The 6,244-nt window shown below is 31.1% G+C and overlaps 1 long non-coding RNA gene across 1 annotated transcript; it reads right to left on the minus strand.

Annotated features, from left to right (window-relative positions):
* Positions 1–3,624: 3,624 nt before the first annotated feature.
* Positions 3,625–4,858, minus strand: LOC108461827 (uncharacterized). Its single transcript, XR_008272594.1, has 2 exons — positions 4,408–4,858; positions 3,625–3,883 (listed from the first exon to the last, which is right to left on the minus strand). It is a non-coding gene; the product is annotated as an uncharacterized LOC108461827 (long non-coding RNA).
* Positions 4,859–6,244: the final 1,386 nt, after the last annotated feature.

The following is a 6,244-nucleotide window of genomic DNA, read 5'->3' on the forward strand; positions in this document are numbered from 1 at the left end:
TATGAATTTTTGGTGATGCCATTTGGGTTAACAAATGCTCCGGCTGCTTTTATGGATCTTATGAATCAAATTTTCCAATCGTACTTGGATCAGTTTGTAGTAGTTTTTATTGATGATATTCTAGTATATTCGAAGTCTGAAACTGAACATGAGCAGCATCTTCGAATTGTTTTGCAAATATTACGAGAGAAACAATTATATGGGAAATTGAGTAAGTGTGAGTTTTGGTTAATGGAGGTTGTATTCCTTGGTCATATAGTATCAGCAGACGGGATTAGAGTAGATCCAAAGAAGATTGAAGCCATACTTCAGTGGAAAGTTCCCAGAAATGTGTCAGAGCTACGTAGTTTTCTTGGGTTGGCCGGATATTATCGAAGGTTTGTGAATGGATTTTCAAAAATAGCTTTACCAATGAAAAAATTACTATAAAAGTCAGTTTGTTTGGAGTGGGTAGTGTCAGAAAAGTTTTGAAATGTTGAAGCAAATGTTGACAGAGGCACCAGTATTGACTTTGCCAGAGTCGGGAAAAGATTTCGTTGTGTACAATGATGCTTCTTTAAATGGTCTCAGGTGTGTATTGATGCAAAATGGAAAGGTAATTGCTTATGTTTCACGGCAATTGAAACATCATTAACGCAATTATCTGACACATGATCTAGAATTAACAGCAGTGATATTTGCCTTGAAGATTTGGAGACATTATTTATACGGCGAAAAGTGTTATATTTACACTGATAATAAAAGTCTCAAGTATCTTCTGTCACAGAAAGAGTTGAATTTGAGATAGCGTCGGTGTCGGTGGATAAAACTTTTAAAAGATTATGATGGTGTTATTGACTATCATCTGGGTAAAGTTAACGTGGTAGCTGACACGTTAAGTAGAAAAGCTGCAATTGAGTTAAGAGCAATGTTTGCACAGCTCAGTATTGTTGATGATGGAAGTATTCTGGCTGAATTGAGAGTAAAATCAGTAATGTTTGATCAAATCAGAACAACACAGTTAGAAGATGAAAAGTTAATGAAGAAGAGGAAGACGGTACAGAATGGTACAACAGGGAACTTTAGTATTGATGAAAATGATTGTCTGAGATTTCAGAATCGACTTTGTAACTACTTCTGAAATTAAGGAATTGATTCTTCGAGAAGCTCATAATAGTCAGTTTGTATTACATCCCGGAGGAACGAAGATGTACCGTGATTTACGGGAACTGTATTAGTGGCCAGGTATGGAAAGAGATGTAGTGGAATATGTGGGTAAATGTTTAACATGTCAGTGAGTCAAAGCTGAACATCAGGTTCCAACTGGTTTACTTCAGCCTATTAGTATTCCTGAATGGAAATGGAACCGAATAACGATAGATTTTGTAACTGGGTTGCCACTGTTTACGAGTAAAAAGAATGCTATCTAGGTAATCGTTGATCGACTTACGAAATCAGCTCATTTTATAGCCGTCAGAACTGACTAGTCACTACAAAAACTTACGGAGGTGTATATTCGAGAAATTGTAAGGTTACATGGTATTCCTGTATCAATAATTTCTAATCGGGATCCATGGTTTACATCAAGGTTCTGGAAACAGTTGCACGAGTCTCTCAGTAATCGACTTCATTTTAGTACAGCTTTTAATCCACAGACTGATGGACAGTCAGAACGAGTTATTCAGATTTTAAAAGACATACTCCGAGCTTGTATCATTGATTTTGAATCAGGTTGGGAACGTTATCTACTATTGGCTGAGTTTGTGTATGACAATAGTTTCCAATCAAGTATTCAGATGGCACCGTATGAAGCTTTGTATGGTCGAAGATGTCGATCACCAGTGTGTTGGACAGAACTGAATGAAAGAAAAGTAGTTGGTTCAGAGTTAATTCAAGAAACGGAAAACACTGTTAGAAAGGTTCGAGAACGATTGAAAGCAGCTTTTGACAGGAAGAAATCGTATGCAGATTTGAAACGACGGGACATTGAGTACTCAGTTGGAGACAAAGTATTTCTTAAAGTCTCTCATTGGAAGAAAATTTTGAGATTCGGTCGGAAGGCTAAATTAAGTCCACGATACATTGGACCGTATGAGATTATAGAAAGAATTGGACCAGTGGCATATCGCTTAGCTTTACCTCTTGAATTACAGAAGATTCATGATGTTTTCCATGTTTCTATGTTAAGAAGATACTGATCAGATCCTTCTCATGTGATTCCAATTGAAGATATAGAGATTCGACCTGATTTGTCATATGAAGAAGAACCAGTTAAGATATTAGCACGTGAAGTAAAGGAATTACGTAATAAACGAGTTCCTTTAGTAAAAGTGTTGTGGAGAAGTCACAATATTGAAGAAGCAACATGGGAACCGGAAGATACAATGAGATTACAGTACCTCCACCTCTTTTCAGGGAAATTTCGAAGACGAAATTTATTAAGGCGGGGAGAAATGTAATGACCCAAATTTTAAGGTCATTGGAAAAATTAAAATTTTCGGGTCATTATTTTTGCGAAATGAATTCGTATAAATTTATTAGAAATATTTACGAAGCTAGTAGTGTAGTTGATTAGACTTTGATTAAGTGAATTAGCTTAAATTAAGGCTAATTTAGTGAAAAGACTAGATTGAATAAAGTGTGAATGTTTAATTATAAATTGTAGGAAAGCCAAGGGACTAAATTAGCACTTAGGCCATAAGGTGACAAATGTATGGTAAAAATAAATAAAATATGTAAAAATATAAATGGTACACATGTAAGAAACATGTGTATTTACTTATTTTATAAGAAAATAATAATAATGATTAAAGTATGTTATAATAATATAATACAATAAAGTAATTAAATAAAACAAATAAAATGAAAGAAAGAAATAAAAGAAAGAATGAAAACGAAATAGAGCAGGGAAAGAAAGAAAGAAAAACAAAAGGAAAATTTAGGGTTTTAGAGTTCCAAGCTTGATTGGTAAGTCAATTTGATCCCTTTTTCTTGTAATTTTGATGTCTATGGAATCCTAGGAAAGAATACTACTTGAGTTATGTTGAAATTTAGAAAGTTATTTAATTTTTAAATGTTGATTAAGTTGAATAAATGAAAGAATTAAGTGTTAATTTGATGGAAATTCAAGTTAGAAGTAGGAGAAGAATTAAATTGTGAAAGAAAATATAGGTCTTGCAATAATAGGGATTGAATTGAGAAGATGTTATAATTAGTGTTTTATGCTGTAAATTTAAGAGTTGGAATAGTTTAAAATGATAATTGGATGAAAATATAGGATTTGTTTTGAAGAAAAAGAATGGTTATGGTGGAAGGACTAAATTGGAAATTAAGTAAAAGATACATGGAAATACAAGAGTGTGTTATTAAATAATATATATTGATAATTTTAAATGTTAAATTTTATGTAGCCAACGTAGTACTAGAAACATCATCGAAAAAAGGAAAAGAGAAAGTGAACGAGGATATCGAGTAAACTCGAGAAATTTGGTTTGTATTTCTATAAACTATGCTTAATGATTTAATACAATGTAATTACTATTTTTAGTAGTTAGAATGTATAATGAATGATATGATAGATGTAATGGGCCAAATTTGCCTGGCCCGTATAAAGACAAAAACCAAAACGAAAATACAAAAAAAAAATCACAAAAAAAATATGTATACCACAGTCCAGGTCTTTGGTACAAAGCAGCCCAAATACATTAACCCTAACCCGATACCCATCATGAGCCCAAATCGAAACAAGCCCAATAGGCCCATTCCCTTAACATAGGTTTCCCCCTCTTTTCGTTTTGCGCCACAACCAAGAAACAGCCTCATACCTCCACTACAGCAGTCCCATACCTCTACAGCCCTCGTACGCCACGCCTGCACCCCGTACGCATGCCAACAAACTTTGTACCTGCAAGAAGGAAACAAAAACAGCAGTGAATGGAAACAAGTATATTGTATTTTTCGGTTTATTTCCTTTTTCGGCTATAAAAGCCCAGCTTTTAATCTTTGTAAGGGGGGAAAGAAGAGGACAGCAAGGAAATTTGTATTTTTTGATTTTCTTTTCTTTTCTCGGCTATAAAGCTAAGGATAGTCAAATGTAAAGAGAAGGCCCATGGTATCTGTACACACGCACAGAGAATAGAGAAAAAGCAATTTAAGATTAGCAAAGGTGATTTCAAGCCTTCTTTTGTCCTCTCTTATGATTTCTTTTTTTTAGTTTATTTTTTTCATTTGGTTCGGATTTTTTTTTAGTATGTGAGTCAATCCCAATGAAAGCCCGAATACTTCAGAAATACTGAGGTAAAGGCGAGGGAACAAATAGTGTTGAATCTTTGCTCTATGAACCTATCTTCGTTTTAAAAAAAAAATAATGTGAAATTTGAAGTTTTTTTTTAAAAAAAATAATAAAAAAGGAGGGAAGAAAATACTTACCAAATTTCTCTAGGCATGGTCGAACGCCTTCAACGAGGAAGATGGATACTGTCTGCATGCTGTTGATCACCAAAACAATGGTGGTTCGGCTGCTAGCGAAAGAAACCCTAGAAATTTGCTTCCAAGGCTGTGATTTTTGGCTTAAAAATGGGGCTGCGTTTGAGATGGAAAATGGGGAAAGAAAGGTTTTAAATAACCTTTTAACAAAGTAGTGATGTTTGCATAAATAAAGGCCCGCGTGTCAACTCATTTGGCAGGCCCAATCTGCACATTATCACTCAAAAGTGGGGAATTTTCTTGGCGGGTCCTTTCCCTTGCGCACAACATTCAATTTGCGCCCAATTTGCCTACCTTATGTTTTAAAATTTGGCCTTCTAATTTGTGTGTTGTTTCATTTTGATCCGTGGTTCGTTGCAGCATTGTGTAGGCGCGAGATATTTGCAATTCAAGTCCCAGCATATTTGTGCGCGTAACACATTGACTCTATTTTGCAATTATTTATTTGTAAATTGTTTCTCCTGTTTTAACTTTATTTCAATTAAGTCTTATCCTCATTATTTTATTTACTGCACATAAAATTTCTTTTACATGCTAGAGTATTGATTGTGATATTTTGTTGCTTTAGGTAATTGAATTTCGTTTTAAAAAAAAAACATGATCCTTTTATTTATTCTATTATTTTAATAATTGGTATGTATAATTTGTAATAAAATTTATTTTAGTTTATGTATACTTTTAATTTTATCTTATTTTATAATTTCTTTTGAATCTATTAACTTATTTTAATGTATATATTCTTTTGTTATTTAAAGGAAATCCACCTACTTTATGTGTTGTTTAAATTATTATTAAGTACATACTTGGTTCTTTGACCTACACACATTATTAAAGCCATGCTTTTATACATATATATATATATATATATATATATATATAAAAAAAAAAATATATATTTTATATAATTGTGTTTTTAAAATTTATTATATATATAATTTATAATAAAATTAAGTTAATCTGGTTTTAATTAAACAATATTTTGACATACAATTATTTCTAACATTTCTTCACAAGTATATAATCCATATTAAATTATTTTTACTATGGCACATGTTATTATTTTCATATAACTTTATGTAAATATTTTTCTATGTATGTATCCTCTTTCAAAGTTATTTATATGTATAATATATTTCTTTTAAGAACCCTATTTTAAATCGTATAATTTATTTATTGTATACACTCTCATATTATCCTTATGTATTATATTTTTTTATATATATTTTGTTACTTATATAACTTATATATTAACTTCGTTTCTTTCATACCTTATAAATTTCATTTTTAAAAATAATTATACCCAATTTTACTTGTATATACATGTCTCATAAATTTATTTTGTATATTATTTTCATTCCTTCATATTTAATACATTACTTGAGTTATCATGTGAATTATCAATTTTAAATGAGTTGGTGTTTTAAATGTTTCATATATAATTTGATTTGAACTTTGTATTTTATAATAACTATTTCAATAAACATGTATTCTAAGTTTTTATGCAAATTTGTCAACTTATATGTGTATTATATGATTACTAACTCATCATTATGTTGAAAATGTCTTATGTTGGTTTCTAATTCCATTTTGTTTCATATATATATATCTTTTTTGTTTTGTGCATCATTTTATTTTGTGGCATGTTATATTGTGTATTGTTTTGGTTGTGTTGAATTGTTACATTATTATTTTCGTTATTGTATTACGATATCAATTATTTCCTATGCATGATTGTAATCGGATTATTTTTTTTTTGGTTAATTGTATTACGATATCATTC

This window comes from Gossypium arboreum, chromosome 10, assembly GCF_025698485.1.
Source record: "Gossypium arboreum isolate Shixiya-1 chromosome 10, ASM2569848v2, whole genome shotgun sequence".
Lineage (NCBI taxonomy): Eukaryota > Viridiplantae > Streptophyta > Magnoliopsida > Malvales > Malvaceae > Gossypium > Gossypium arboreum.